Genomic DNA, 17347 nt, shown 5'->3' with positions numbered 1-17347 from the left:
GTGCCAATATATATTTTGAAGAAATAATGGGCTGTTTCACAAATGGTTCAGGGAAAACTATATAGCTAAATGTACAAAAATGAAAATAGTCCCCCATCTTCTGCACAAAACTCAAATCAAAGTAGATGAAAAACTTAGGAGTTAGACCAAAAATTTTACAACTGCTAGAAGAAAACATATACGATCAACACTTTATCATATTGGTACTGGCATTAACTTCCTTAAAAAGACTGCCAAAGTACAAGAAATAAAACCAAGAATTAACAAGAGGGATACCATCAAACTAAAAAGCAAAAGAAACAGTTAAAAGCATGAAGATAGAGCCTGCAGAATGATATAAACTCTTGGCTATCTACTCCTCCAATAAAAGGTTAATATCTAGAATATACAAATATTTCAAAAAAAAAAAAACTAACACCAATAAATCAAATAACACAATCAATAAGAGCCTACATCTTGGGAGCAAATCTTCAACCCTCACACATCAGATAGAGCACTAATCTCTAGGGTATATAAAGAACTCAAAAAGCTAAACACCAACAAAACAAATAACCCAATCAAAAATGGGCCAAGTACCTGAACAGACACTTCTCAGAAGATGTTATAAAACCATTCAACAAACATATGACAAAATGTTCATCATCACTAGCAATTAGAGAAATGCAAATCAAAGCTGCCCTAAGGTTTCATCTCACTCCAGTCAGAATGGAAGCTATTAAGAATACAAAAAATCAATAAGTGTTGTTAAGGATGTGGGGGAAAAGGCACACTCATACATTGTTGGTGGGACTGCAAATTGGTGCAACCAATATGGAAAGCTGTATGTAGATTTCTTTGAAAACTGGGAATGGAACCACCATCTGACCCAGCTATCCCTCTCCTCAGTCTATACCCAAAGGACTAAAAAACAGCATACTACAGGGACACAACCACATCAGTGTTTATAGCAGTACAATTCACAACAGCTAAACTGTGGAGCCAACCTAGATGTCCTTCAATAGATAAATGGATTTTTTAAAATGTGGCATACAGACTGGGGTTGTGGCTCAGTGGTAGGGCACTCGTCTAGCACATATAAGGTCCTGGGTTTGATACTCAGCACCACATACAAATAAATACATAAAATAAATGTATAAAAAGCTTTTAAAATGTAGCATATATACACAATGGAATATTACTCAGCAATAAAAAAGAATAAAATCATGACATTTGCAGGTAAATGGATGGAGTTCGAGAAGATAATGCTAAGTGAAGTTAGCAAATCCCCCCCAAAAATGCTGAATGTTTTTCTCTGATATAAGGAGGATGATTTATAGTGGGGTAGGTATGGAGAGCATGGGAGGAACAGACAAACTCTAGATAGGGCAGTGGGGTGGAAGGGGAAGGGAGGGGGCATGGGGTTAGAAATGATGGTGGAATGTGATGGACATTATTATCCAATGTAAATGTATGAAGACACAAATTGGTGTGAATATACTTTTTATACAACCAAAGGGATGAAAAATTGTGCTCTATATGTGTAATATGAATTATAATGCATTCTGCTGTCATATATAAATAAAAAATAATAATTAAAAAAAGAAAAGATGATCCTTGCTAGTAGCAAGTTTCCCCCAGGCCACAAGTGAAAATTGGTCAAGAATACATTTGTACCTGAGATAATATTTGAGATGTGCTTAAAAATACTTTTTACAAACAGCTGATAAAACTTTCCCTGCCTCCTCAATAACCTAGTAGCTCCCATGTTAATGCCTTTAGCTTGGCTGAATCCTCTTAGTCAGACAGCTATGCTGAATTGCAGATGTGAAGCCTGAAAGGCCCTGACTTTGCTGTGGCTCATATTTACTTAATAAGGCACTGTTTGGATATGGGAATCATCTCAGCATTCCCATGCCACAGGTTTTCCGTTTCTAATAACAAAACACCATAGATATTGTAAGTAAAAAAAATATAAAAAAGAGGTTCATTTTGGCTTACCATTCTGGTCCGTGGTTGTTTTAGTCAGCATTTTTACTGCTATGACTAAAGGACCCGACCAGAACAATTGTAGGGGAGGAAAAGTTTATTTGGAGGCTTACAGTTTCAGAGGTCTCAGCATAGCCAGCCAGCTCCATTACTCAGGACTCAAGGTGAGGCTGAACCTGATGGTGGAAGAGTGTAGTGAAGGGAAGCAGCTCACATGGTAGTCAGGAAACAGAGACAGATATTTCACTCTTCAGATACAAAATATACACCCCATAGCCATGCTCCAATTCCTACCTCCTCCAGCCACACCCTACCATTTCAGTTACCACAGTTAATCCCTATCAGGGGCTTAATTCTCTGATTTGGTTACAACTCTCACAACCTAATCAGTTCTCCTCTGAACCTTCTTGCATTGTCTCACACGTGAGCCTTTGGGGCATACCTCACATCAAAACCTACCAGTGGTCGAGGGGCCATATCTAATGACAGCTTTCTGCTAGAGTCCTGAATTAGCACCATGAATCACAAAGTGAGACACTGATAGCCTGTGTGTATGTGTCCTCTGGTCTCTATTTCTTTTCTTATAAAGCTACCATATTCAGTTATGGAGGCACTACACTATAAATCCCAATAATTCGTAAGTTTCCACCTCTACACATCAGCATCAGATTAAGTTTCCACCTTCTTAATACCTCACAATGGGGATTAATTTAAGACACCAGTTATGGAGGGGGCAAAACATATTCAGATGTACATAATAATCATACATATATTTAAAGGCTTCAAGACAATGGAAGTAGTGGAAGAATTTAGTATTGAAAGTAAGTTAATTCTAAAAGCAGAATAGGCAAGTGGTATGGTTTGACATTTATAGGGAAAATACTCTCTAAAATCTTTCCCAACACAAATATCTAGGTCAGAAATTTCACCAATAGACATTCTATCCTTTGTACTTTACTCTTCCAAATTTACTGAAATTCAAGGATAAGATATATTGGGACTCAAATTCTCAACTGATAAATCCTTAGTTTATATCATGTGGTGCACAGAATTAAGCTGGGCTACTAGGATGAGACATGGAGTGGTACCTCAGATTTGGAACCTGATAAAGTCAGACACAGGATAATCTTCAACAATTATACCCTATTAGCAATTCTACTCTCAACATATCTTATGATGCTCTTACCCCCCTGATAAATTCTTCATAAATCTGTCCATGATATACCTGGATAGTGCATTGTTCTTTCACTGAAGCACATGAGCACTTGTATGCACATGCATATGCATGGATGCCTGCATGTGCACAATCACACACACACACACACACACACACACACACACGCTCACATAGCCTCTCATTCTTATCTTGCTACATAAGTTTATTTAGATAATTTAATTTATTTAGATAATGTATTTTGTCTTTTCTTTTCCATTTCTCCTATTCTACTGGCTGCAACAGTCCAAATAAGATCCATATCACATAACAAGGTGCCAGGATCAGTGTTTCTCTATAAAGCAGTGGTTTTCAAGTTTTATATGAATTGTCTCATGATGCTTCATACGTATCTCAAAGTCTTGACACGTACGGTGCCAGGTCTCCAACAATATCTTCATGGAGAAAAGTTATTGTTTCTTATATTTAGCATATGAGCTATTTTAGTGTCCTAAGGCAACTACCAATAACTGGGTATCTTAAAACAACAGAAATTTATTGTTTCACAGTTTTAAGAGTAAAAAAGCCATAATTATTGTATTAACAAGGCCATCTCAGTCTGAAGCATGCAGTGGGAAATTTTCCTGTCTATACATATCTTATGGTGATTTGCTGGCAATCTTTGTCATTACTTAGCTTGTAGGTACATCACTCTGATTTTTTGCCTTCAAAAGATATTCTCCTTGTGTCATTTCAAATGATCTTCCCTCTGCATGTCTGTCTGTGAGTCCAAATTTCTGCTTTTTATAAGGACACCAGTCACATTGGATTAAGACTTGTCCTTTTCACTTCTTTTTAACTGAAATAGTTCTGTAAAGACCCTGTCTCCAAATAAGGTCACATTCTGAGGTATCAGGATTAGCACTTGAACATATCTTTTATATGGGGACATGTAAAAGTTTGTTTGGAAAATAAAAGGGGCTGTATGACTTTAAAATCTAAATGTTTCAGAAATGGGTCTCATCTGTCTTTATTCTGCATTCTAACACATGGCTGCCATCTTTTGCAAAGGAATGTTGACCAGATTCTAGAAAAACATGGCAAGAATGGTCTGACAGAATAGGAATATCCAGGGCTTCCGAACTTCAAAGATGTTTGAAGTCAAGTCTTTGGTGTGACTTTTATACTAAATGAGGCTCTCCCAAGGGGCAATATGGTTTGTGCCTAAAATAAATTACACTCTTTTTTTCTGAGGAAGGAAGAAGAGTTCTCTTTGTGAAGATTGGCTTCCAGGTGTCTAGTTACATCTGAGGAAGATGGTCAAATCTGATTACATTTGCAGGAAAACCTTTTCTCACCATCAAGCTTATAATAGTATCTCTAATGTCAGGATGACCATATATAAAACTGATCTTTTAAGAAAGTAGGATGGAGAACAGACCTTCCATATACCGAGGAATAGTTGTTGTTGTTGTTGTTGTTGTTTTATTCCCACAATTCCTGTGCCCTTCTTGATTGATTTTCTCTGTAAGGAACTTGTTTTTCTGAGCTCCTCTGTGTTCATTTAACATATTAGTTCTGAACTAATTACAACTGTATAGTAAATTATTTTAATATAAAATTTATATTGTAGCTGGGAAATGGTGGCTCATGCCTGTAATTCCAGTGCCTTGGGAGGCTGAGGCAGGAGGATCGAAAGGTCAAAGCTAACCTCAGCAAAAGCGAATGGCTGAGGAACTCAGTGAGACTCTTTCTCTAAATAAAATAACAAAATAGATCTGGAAATGTGGCTCAGTGGTTGAGTGCACGTAATTTCAATCCCCAGTAATTCCCACCTCCCCAAAATATTTATATTGTCCACAATGAAACAACTGATATGACTCTGAAAGGGTTATTGGGACCTATGGAGAAATTTCAAGAATCAATGAAATCTACACAGAAGAGTACATGTAAAAAAGTGGTTCCATGAGACCTGTGAAGACTTAGTGGGGTTCCACTAGTCACTTGGGCCTACTACACATAATTTGGAGGTAAGGCTACCCTCCTGAATGCAGGAAGAGAAAATGTCAATGGTACAGCCTGTTGGGTAAAGTTTTGAAAGGGAGATTATATCCTGTGTGGCATTAGTGGGGAATAGAAACAAAATAGAGGCAGGTTAGCTATTTATTTTCTTCTTAGTTTCTGAGCCTGGGAGTTAATCAAAGAAGCTTCCCCATGGTAAGTTAGGAAGTGAGATAAGATAGCTAACATTAACAAGGTTGAGCTTGGTTCCAGAAAGCAGACCAACATATGAAGCTATCAGGAACATGTCACATCTGATTACTTCCCCCCAAAAAATCTTAGAGAATCATGGGTGGAGGACCTGTGATAAAGCTCTTCATGGTGCCTCTAAACTAAAATTTGCTCACACTCACCACTTCTTGAATCCAGTTGTCATCAGACATAACCAAAAATTACTCATTTTTTACATATTTTGTACTTCCACTCAAATATTTTTATAATGACAATTTTTCTACATGAGGTATCTCATATAGATATTTTTTTTCTCTGTGTCAGTGAGAAAATATCAAGGGCATGTGTTATGAGAAGAACTTTCAAAATACTTATTACAGTATTAGACACATAGAGTGAATATCATGGATCCTTTGTTTTCTTTTCAGTTTTCTATAGTAAGATATAATTGGGATACAATTAGGCACTGCCACATTCATATTTTAACTCTTTCAGCTCTAGGCTGAAAGCCTTAGGCTAAATCTGCTACTTGTGTTCTTAGGATTGTTAGGAACTTTCTGGATGAACTCTATTCTCACTCTTGCCAATGAACTTACTCCTGGTCCTAACTCTCCTTCACTTGCTCCCTATTTCCCTTCATCCACGTATGGCCTAAGGAAGACCTTCCATACTTACTTGTGACTTCTTCCTATTGCACCTCCTCCCAGTGAACAACATCAAAATATACCCCTCTCTGTTCCCATAGGCCTAAACATTTTAAGTTTTTAAGTTTTTGCTTATGTCAGCCATCTTCCAAACTATTGTTAAGAAATATACACGTACCTCATGCCATTTAAATTAATCTATACAATTTAAATTTATTGAAAAGTTCAGAATATAATTTACATAAAATCTCTTTTTCTATCATCAGCTGTGTGTGTGTGTGTGTGTGTGTGTGTGTGTGTGTGTGTAGAAAGACTTTAGGTTATAAGAATCACAAAACCTGGGGCTGGGGATGTGGCTCAAGCGGTAGCGCACTCGCCTCGCATGCGTGCGGCCTGGGTTCGATCCTCAGCACCACATACACACAAAGATCTTCTGTCTACCAAAAACTGAAAAATAAATATTAAAAAAAATTAAAAAAAAAGAATCACAAAACCACTTCCATAATAAATGTCTGATCTGAGATTGATGGAAGATGTTGGCAAACTTTTAATGTTAAAAAGCGAAATAATGGATAGATTAGGCTAGAAGGGTCATAAGACACTTTTACAATATTCAACACTGCCACTAAAGCGAAAAGCAGCCATAGACAATATATAAACAAATTGAGGTGGCTACATTCTCAAAAACTTTATTTGTAAAACCAGGATGTAAACCAGATTTGACCCACAGGCCAGAAAATATTTTCTGTATAGTTTGATGTAACAATAATGATGGTGGTGCTCTTGGTGGCAGTTATGGTTATGATAATTATAAATAGCTCCTTTTGAATAGTTACTGTGTAATAGGCCCTGTATTAATGACTTTTGCATTATTTGATCATTTATTCTTCATATCAGCCCTATGAGGTAAAGCCTAATTTCAGTCATATAATACAGATAAGGAAATTATGGTAAGGAAGAGTTAAGTTAGAAATGGAGTGATCAATGAGAACTAATATATATATATATATATATATATATATATATATATATATATATATACACACACACACACACATATATACACACACATACATTAAAGATTTAAATATAATACTGTAATATGTGACACCATTACAAGAAAATATAGTGATAATATGTTAGGATTTTTTTTCTTTTTTGGTACCAAGGTTTGAACCCAGGGATGCATAACGACCATGCCACATTTCCCAGCCCTGTTTTATATTTTTTATTACAGACAGGGTCTTGCTGAGTTGCTCAGGGCCTTGCTAAGTTTCTGAGTCTCGGCGTGAACTCGCAAACCTTCTGCCTCAGCCTCCCAAGTCACTAGGATTACAGGTGTGCGCCACCACACCCCACTGGAGAAACATATTAGGATATTGACTTGGGCAAAGATTTTGTTGAATATTTTTATGGTTTGGATATGAGGTGTCCCCCAAAAGTTCATGTGTGAGACAATGCAAGAAGGCTAAGAGGTGAAATGATTGGGTTATGTGACCCTTCACTCAAGCAGTGATAATCCCCTAATGAGATTAATTGAGTGATAACTGAAAGTTAGTATGATATGGCTGGAGGAGGTGACTCCCTGTGGGGTATGTATTTGGTAAACTGAGCTTAGTCTTTGTCTCTCTGCTTCTGATCATCATGTGAGCCGCCTTCCTCCACCACACTCTTTCACCATGATATTATGCCTCATCTCAAGCACTGAGGAATGGAATTGGCTGTCTATGAAGTGACAATTCTGAGACTGTGAGCCCTCAAATAAAAATTTTCTCGGGGCTGGGGATGTGGCTCAGGCGGTAGCGCGCTCGCCTGGCATGCGTGCGGCCCGGGTTCGATCCTCAGCACCACATACCAACAAAGATGTTGTGTCCGCCGAGAACTAAGAAAAAATAAATAAATATTTAAAAAAATTCTCTCTCTCTCTCTCTCTCTCTCTCTCTCTCTCTCTCTCTCTGTTCCTCTCTCTCACTCTCTCTTTAAAAAAAAAAAATTTCTCCTCAAAATTGTTCTCATAAGGTCTTTTAGTCACAGCATTGAAAAAGCTGACTAAAACAGAAATATCCCCCAAGCACAAGCAACCACAGAAAAAATTGCAAATTAAATAACATCAAACTAAAAACATTCAGTATAGCAAAGAAAGCAATCAGCAAAGCTAAAAGACAGCCCACGGAATGGTGGAAAATATTTGCAAACTATACCTACAGCAGTGCGTTAATATCCAAAGTATATAATAACTCAACAACCTAATAGTAAAAAAAAATAATTTAAAAAAATCACAGAAAGACCTAAATAGGTACTTCTCAAGAGAAAAGTACAAATAGACAACAGCTATATTAAAAAAAAATACTATATATCACTTATCATCAGGGAAATTCAAAATTTAAAAAAACATAATGAGATACCACTACACTCCAGATAAAATGGCTATTATCAAAAGGAAAAAAATAACAAAATCTGGGATAGAAGTAGATAAAGGAGAATTATTATTTACCATTCATGAGCAGGTAATTAGTGTAGCCATTATAAAAAATAGTGTGGAGATTTCTCAAAAAACTAAACATAGTGTTTCCATACAATTCAGTAATCCCAACTGGTCATATATCCAAAGAAAATTAATGAAATATGCATGTTTAATAGAAACTTACACTCTCATGTTTATTGTATGATTTTTATTCACAATAGCTAGGAGATAGAATCAATCTAGTTGTATATCAAAGGGCAAATGGATAAAGAAAATATAGTACACATACAGAATGAAATACTGTTCAAACATAAAAAAGGATCTAATTCTGTCATTTGGGACAACATAGATATATCTAGAGGACATTATGCTAAATGGAATAAGTCAGGCAGGCACAGAAAAACAAATACTACATGATCTCACTTATATATGGAAGCTAAAAATGTTGACCTCATAGAAGTTGATATAATAGTAATGGTTACCAGAAGTTGAGATGAATACAGGGGAAGGGGAATAGAAGTTAGCCAATGACAAAAATATTACAGTTAGATAGGAAGTATGCATGCCGATGTTCTATGGCATAGTAAGGGGAAATATAGAAGATAATAATGCATCATCAAGATAATATGTCAAAACAGGAGAGAGGACTCAATGATTTTACTGTACACAAATGATAAAATTTGAGGTAATGGATATGCTAATTACCATGAGTTGATCATTACTGAATGCATAAATAAATCAAACATCACATTTACCTGATAAATACGTGTAAGTATAATGTGTCAATCGAAAAAAGTAATTTTTAAAAAGTGGATTAAGGATTAGGATTGAGTCCTGGCTCTGAAGTTCTATAAATTACTCAACTCTCTAAATCTCAGTTTATTTTTTCTCTAAGATAGCAGTAAAAACAATATTTGCCTTGTTTCACCTACAAAGGGGTTACAATGAATGAATATAAAATTGTATTGTACAATGTAAAGTTCTTTAGAAATGTAAATTATTATGATTATTAAAGATATTTATATCTTGCTTCATTATGAAAAGAATTTGAGATGACATATTATTAGTATGTTGACTTTTATTTTTTTATTTTTTTATTGATTATTTAAAACATTACATAGCTCATGATATATCATCTTTCATACATTTGACTCAAATTGTGTTTTGAACTCCCATTTTCACCCCAAATACAGATTGCAGAATCACATCTGTTACATATTCACATTTTTACATAATGCCATATTAGTGACTGTTGTATTCTGCTACCTTTCCTATTCCCTACTATCCCCCCTCCCCTCCCATCTTCCCTCTCTACCTCCCCTGCTGTTGTTCAATTCTCTCCCTTTTTTTCCCTCCCCCTTGCCCCTCATAACCTCTTATAATTTTATGTATCATTGAAGACTTTTATTTTAATAGTACACATTCCTCACTATTATCCAAAGAGAAATGATTACTAATACTAGGCATTTGGCTATTTAAAAGGCTAACTCATAACAAATAAGGCAGCAACTCTGCCTTCCTTTTGGCAATTGTGTCAAATTGTGTCTATGTCTCATCCAGAGAAAATATGTATGAATGTTTGAGAACACTTTGACACCTTTAGCTCAATTTACCAAAAACCAATCTCATAGTTCTCAAAACTGACTCCTAGCTAGGCACAGTGGTACACGGCTATAATCCCAGTGGCTCAGGGTGCTGAGGCAGGAGGATCACAAGTTCAAGGCCAGCCTCATCAATTTAGTGAGGCCCTAAAATTTAAAAAAAGCCTCATCAATTTAGTGAGGCCACAAAATTTTAAAAAAGTAAAAAGGGCTGGGTTAGTGGTTAAGTGACCCTGGTTGAAACCTCGATACCAAAACAACAACAAAAAAAAAAAGGAAAAAAATAAAACTTTTATTCATGATTTCCCAATCTCAGCTAATAATGTAATCATGTTCTTAGTAATCCAGAATAGAAGGCTGTGCATCTTCATTTCTTATTTATTTTCAGCTTCCCCAATCAACAACTTCCAAGTCTCACCATTTCTATATCAAGTCATCAGTTTTACTTGGACCACTGTCATCATCTTCTAATTCATCTGTTGCTATCTCCTCCAGTAGAGTTTTCATAACTTTTCTAATTATCTTGCAGGAACCTGGCTTTGACTGTGATGTCTCTCTTCTCAGGGCCATCAATCTCCTTGGCACACCCTCCACATTTTGGACCCAAGTGTCCATTCTTATTCAATACTCATCACCTCTCCTTTTGCTCCTTTATTAGATCTCTAAGTGATACCACTAGTTACTGGTGATGAGTTCTGCTCCCTAGCATGTTGAAGTATAATATTAGAGACGCACTGAGACAAGCATATAAAACAGGGTTTATTTTAAAAAGGGTAACAGATTTCTCCCAGGAGGGAAAAGGGGGCCATAGCTGGTATCCTGGTATCCCAAGAAGCGAGGGCTTCTGCCTTTTTTATGTCTTAAATTTCCTTTGTTCTCCTGCTCTCTTCCTCTGATCTCTCCCCTTCCTGCATATGTGACTAGGCCCAGGAGCTGGTTAGTGGATGGCCAGAATGTGAGAAGCAGATGGGTGGGGGAAGGGCGAGCTGAATCAGCAGTTAGGGATACATTAATTAACAACTCTATAACTCCCTGTAGGGAGGGGCAATTCCTGGGGCAGGTTACCTTAGCAACAGGTTGAAGCTGGGGCAACTTATCTAGATAGGGTGGAGGAAGGGCTCTGAAGGCATTTCAATCCCTCCAGGGGCTGTCTCCAACTTCCCAGATTCATTCAAAGTGGCCTCCTTGATCAGAACTGACTTGATTTACTTTTCTATACTAACTGCCTGTTCTAATTCTGGCTTCAAAGGGAAGAATACATTCCCATTTTCCATCTTCTAGAAGCTTCCCACATTCCTTGATTCATAGTCCAGTTCCTCCAACTTAAAAACCAAGAACAGGCCTGTCCAGCCACCTCCAGCCCAGGTGGCTCAGCTACTGTTAGACCACCAGCTGAGGTGCACTCCAGCCCTGAGCACCCCCAGCACAGAGGCCCTGGTGCCCAGGTTCTGAGGATCAGGGCAGACAGATCTACTGAGCATCCCAGACCTTCTTCCTCATTGCAGAGGCCTGAAGACGGAGGGTACACACACCTTGTTCCCAGGAGAGTTCAGTCCCTGCTGCCCACTGGCCTCCCTCAGACACAGAGGCCTAGGGGCAGTGTTGGGACTGCAGATGTTTGGTGACCAGCTTTTCAAAACACAAAGTCCTGATGTCTCTGCCAATTGTCAGTTTCCATGGTGTAAATATGTTCACTATTGCCCTTTTCTACTTGCTACTTGAGGAGCTGAGAGAAGGTACACAGCTGAGCCCTGTGGTTTTGTATTTTACCCTGTGCCTAGATGGATAAGTAACCTGGATAGGATACAATGTAATAAAATGATTAGAAAGTGAAAAATTAAAAAAAAAAAAAAAGAACAGTGCTACACTACCATTTCACTAGTTCTCTGTGGCTGGGAAAGTACTTCTGCTTTACCAAAGCAAAAACATTAAATCTATCTGGATGATGTAGCATCATCTCTTCACCGGAATGTGCTTAACTTAATCACACCTTCAAAATCCTTTTTGCCATACAAAGTAACATATTCACGGATTCCTGTGATCAAAACATAGATTTTGGGGGGGAGGCAATTATTGTGCTTACCACAGAAACTTCCAGGAGTTTATGCTCCAGTGGAGGAAATAGGCTTAAATAAACATAATTTAAACTAATAGTCTATACTCCCAAATGAAGTATTAACACCAATAGGGATGGATGAGGTTTTAAGGAAGCATTATGAAAGGATTAACTTGGTCTTGACATATGAGGATGAGGAATTCAAAGACCAGGATTTGTAACTAAAAAAAATTAGTGTTCACTAAATTTCTTTAGTTGGACACAATAACTTTGGTTTTATTTATTTATTTATTTATTTATTTATTTATTTTTATGTGGTGCTGAGGATTGAACCCAGGACCTAACACATGCTAGGTGAGCACTCTACCACTGAGCCACAACTCCAGCCCCTAAGTTTCTTGTACTCTAGGGTTCACATATTCCAGCAATCACAAAAAATATCAACTAAAACACAACCAAAGTTTAGACCCTTTTTTGACATATCTACCTGTGATTGTACAGACTTAAAATCCTCTGTATCTATTTGTTCATCTAAAAATGTGGAGAGTAATTTCACTTACCCTCTTCTCCAGGGCTTTGTGAGTGAGAATTTAAAACGTTACGTTGATAATATCCATAAAGTACTTAGACATGTGTCTAGTTCATAGCAAATACTCAACAAATGCTGTTTGGGGTATCTACTTAAGAACATTCTTGTGAGACTTAAATAAGATGATCTTTATAAAATATCCATTACCATGTCATGAATATAACCTACTCAAAATTTCATCCAAATAGTTTATGATAGAAGTTACATCTATGATGAAAACAGTTACATCCTTCCCTTAGTATGTAGGTGGCTGGGATTAAAGAAAGTGATCAATGTTAAGAAGATCCAAGACAAAGAAAACTTGAACTTGATATTCAAATGAATGTGACCAATGATTGTGAGGTTTTTTTCATCCCTTTTCCAAATAAGATGTGTTTGAGTTGCATGTGTAGTTTCCCATTTCATTTTCTGTACTTGTAAGCTTACCTTGACTGTGACAAAATACTTGATAAAAACAATTTAAATGAGAAAATGTTTACCTTGCTTTCAGTATTTCAGTCCTTTGAATCATGGCTTTATTGTTTCTGAGCTATCATGAGGCAGAACATAGTGGGGAGCTTGTGGTAAAGCAATGCTTCTTACCTCATGGTGACTGGAAAGCAGAGAAAGAGAGTGAGCCAGTAATGGGGAACAAAATATATCTTCTAAATGCACATCCACTGTGGCCTACTTTCTCCAACAAGGACCCACCTTCTAAAGGCTACATCACCTCCTAGTAGTACTACAGGCTGGCAGATAAGCTTTTATCACAAGGCCTTTATGAGGACATTTCAGATCTAAATCATATATTCTGCCCCTGACCCACAAAAGCTCATGTCTATCTCACAATGCAAAACAAATTGAGTCCTTCTCTAAGAGTTTCCAAAGATTCAAGAGCTAAAGCAATCCTCAAAAGCCCAAGTCCAAAGTCTCCTCTGAGATTCAAGGGAAACTCTTAATTGTGAGCCCCTCTAAAATCAAAAAGAAATTTGCATATCACCAACATACGATGGTGGGACAGTGTTCACATTTTCATTCCAAAAAGGAGGGAAAGGAAAATAACAAGGAAGAATGGGATAAAAGTGAGAAGGAAACCTATTAGGGCAAACTGTAAATCCTTTAGCTCCATATCAAGCATCTGGGTAAGTAGTAGTGGGTTGTGGACTTCAAAAGTCTTAGGCAGACCCACTCCTATGGCCTTCTTAGCTACATCCCACATGACCACTCTCTTGGGCTGGCTTTGCTCCACTGTCTACAGTTTTCTTTGGCAGTTATTCCACTTTCCTGGAAAGTCTACTTTCCTGAAGGTCTCCACTGCATCTCCAGATTCCATTTCACAGCTTCAGGAATCACCTATCAAGGGCTGTGACACAGTCCCTGGATTCACAGGACTTCCACTGATATCTCAGTGCCCTATAACTCTTTAATGTTGCATGCCTCCAAAACCAGGATCAGGTGGGTGATACTACAGTCTTCCATCAACTTGAGTAGTCCTGGAGCCTACCTGAACAAAGCAGTCTCTGAGTAACTAGACTGTTAAAAATGGTGACATGAATCCTTGTGGAAACAATTTCCAGAGGATCTTTTGGGACCAGGGTGTCCAGAGATTCTCTTCTTAAATGAAAAGTTTACAGTTTATATCTTTCAGTCTGTGAGGGATGGGTTCTTGCCAATTCCTGAGATGTCCTCAAGGCAACTTTACTATTATCCTGGTATAAAGTGCTTAGCCTTAATGGTGTTAATTTCCTCAGCAATCACACTTTCCTTGGCCCCTACTTTACACTGCTTCTGTTCTGGCCAAACTGCAGGATTTTCAAATCTTTCCACTCTGTTCTTTGCTCATAATTCTTACAGTAAACCTGGCTAAAAGCAGCCAGCAATATTCCATGTCATTACCTAAATGCTGTGCTGCCTTGAAATTTCCTCTGCTACATTAGTCCATCATCTTTAAACTTAACCTCTCACAAAATCTCAGGACCTCATGAATACACTTTTGTGTCCATATTCCTATTGCATTCTGATCTTCTGAGTTCTCACCAGAATCACACATTGAGCTCGGCTTATAATATTCTAAGATATCTCTAGCCTGCTTCTCCAAGCTTTTCAAAACTCCTTCCACAAACCAGTTCCAAAGGCTTCTGAACCACATGGTAAGGTATAGTCACACTGTACTTTTCTGTTATCAGTCAGCTTTGTATTACCATATTCTCTTGTATTAAGAGAATAAAGACTTATTTTGGCTCCTGGCTTCAGACGATTTATTCCATGGTCACTTGATTATGGGTTGTTTTGAGTCAGTATCTCATAGCAGAGAGCATATGGTAGAGCAAAGCTGCTCAATCATTGTGGTCAAGGAACGGAGAGAAAGAGAACTGATGCTGACGTCAAAAATATCACCTTCAAAGGCACACCCCCAGTGACATACTCCACCAGTTAAGTCTCAGGTCTTCCAAAAGGATGTACCTAATAACACTACATATTGGCATGCAAACTTTTATTGCATGACTTTGGGAGAATATTTTATATCCAAAATATTACTCTCTCCTAGTTCTATCTGGGAGTTTCTGAATTAATGTGGAGGCATATAATCAATTGGAAACACAATAAGAGAGCAGCCAGAAGGGGCATAAGTCCTAAATCCACAGCCTAGAAAAAAGAGATGAAAGAACTGTGGCTAAGTAGACATGAGGGAAAATAAATGGAGGAGCAGACTTATTGTCTTCTAGCAGCTAAAAGTTTATGCTGTGGAAAGGAAATCTGACTTGTGAAGACATACAGAGAATAAACAGTAGCAATCTATTGGAATATAATTTACAGCTCCCTAGAAGAACATCCTGAATAATTTGACAACAGAATGATAGCAGACTCACAACTCATTACATCATAATTTTTCTCATTACTGGAAAAAATTTAAGTAATATTTACTCATATATACCAAAGAGAACATTAACATAATTCACATTTCAGAATCAGAACTCTTTAACCCAGTATCTTGAATAGATTTCCAGAGATCCATAAATATTTCCACATTTTTATTCATGCACTATAATTGTACATAATGTTGGAATTTGTTGTTACATATTTATATATGAACATAATATAGCAGTAGATTTTGGCCAATATCACTCCCCTAAATTTACTTTCTTTCTTCCCCTTCTCCCATTTCCTTGTCCCTTTCCAATATTCTACTGCTCTCCCCTTGATTTTTATGAGAACCCCCACTCACCTTACTTTTCCTTTTTCTCTCTAGCTTCCACATATGAGCAAAAACATATGAACCTTATCTTTCAGGGTTTGGCTTATTGTTCTTAATATAATGGTCTCAAGTTCCATCCATTTTCTTGCAAATGATATAATTTTATTTTTCTTTGTGATTGGATAAAATTTCATTTTTTAAGAGAGAGAGAGAGAGGAGATTTTTTTAATATATATTTTTTTAGTTTTCAGTGGGCACAACATCTTTTTTTTTTTTTGTGGTGCTGAGAATCGAACCCAGTGCCCCGCACATGCCCGGCAAGCACGCTACTACCTGAGCCACTTCCCCAGCCCCATAATAACTTCATTTTGCGATATACCACATGTTCTTTATTTATTCATTCACTGAAGGACACCTAGGTTGGTTACAATGTTTGGCTATTTTGAATTGTGCTGCTATAAAGATGGGTATGCATATATTACTAAAGTATGATGAGTATTTATTTAAGATAAATACTGAGGAGTTAGTTATTGTTTAGGTGTGAGATGTCTTCCAAAAGCTCTTGTGCGAGACAATGCATGGAAATTTAGAGGTGAAATTATTGGATTATGAGAGCTATGACATAATCAGTGCATTAATCTTCTGACAGGGATTAACTTAGTGGTAAACTTAGGCAAATAGGGTGTGGTCAGAGGATATGGGTCAGTGGGGTGGTCTTGCCCTTGGAATATATATTTTGTTTTTAATGAGTAGAAGTCTATTTCTTAGTTTCCTGGTGTCATATCCTGAGCCACATTCTTTGGCTACATTCTTTCACCATGGTGTTCTACCTCACCTCAGGCCCCAATGAATGGAAACCATGATCTAAGGACTGAGACTTCTGAAGCATGAACCCCCAAGCAAACTTTCACTCTTCTATTTGTCCTTGTCAAGTTTGTGGGCACAGCACTAAAAACTTGACTAAACAGAAGTGGTATAGCTGGGTCTTATGGTGGTTCCATTCCTGGTCTTTTAAGAAATATCTCTATTGATTCCCATAGTGGCTGTATTAATTTACAATCCCACCAACATTGTAAAAGTGTTCCTTTTTCTCCATATCCTCTCCAGCATTTATTAATGTCTGTATTTCTGGTGGCTTCCATTCTGACTGGCATGAGATGAAATTACAATGTAGTTTTGATTTGCATTTCCCTAACTACTAAAATGATGAACATTTTTCCATGCATTTTCTGCCATTTGTATTTCTTCTTATGATAAGTGTCTGTTCAATTCATTTGATCATTTATTATTGGGGTTATTTGTGAGGTTTTTGATGTTGAGATTTTTTAGTTCTTTATATATTCTGGTTATTAAACCTTTGTCAGAAGAATAGCTACCCAAGATTTTCACCCATTCTCTAGAGTGTCTTTTCACATTCTTAATTAATTCCTTTGCTGTGGAGAAGTTTTTAATTTGTTATAATCCCATT

Source organism: Spermophilus citellus, assembly GCF_964194105.1.
Source record: "Spermophilus citellus genome assembly, chromosome: X".
NCBI lineage: Eukaryota > Metazoa > Chordata > Mammalia > Rodentia > Sciuridae > Spermophilus > Spermophilus citellus.
Note: the sequence above shows the minus strand (reverse complement) of the source record.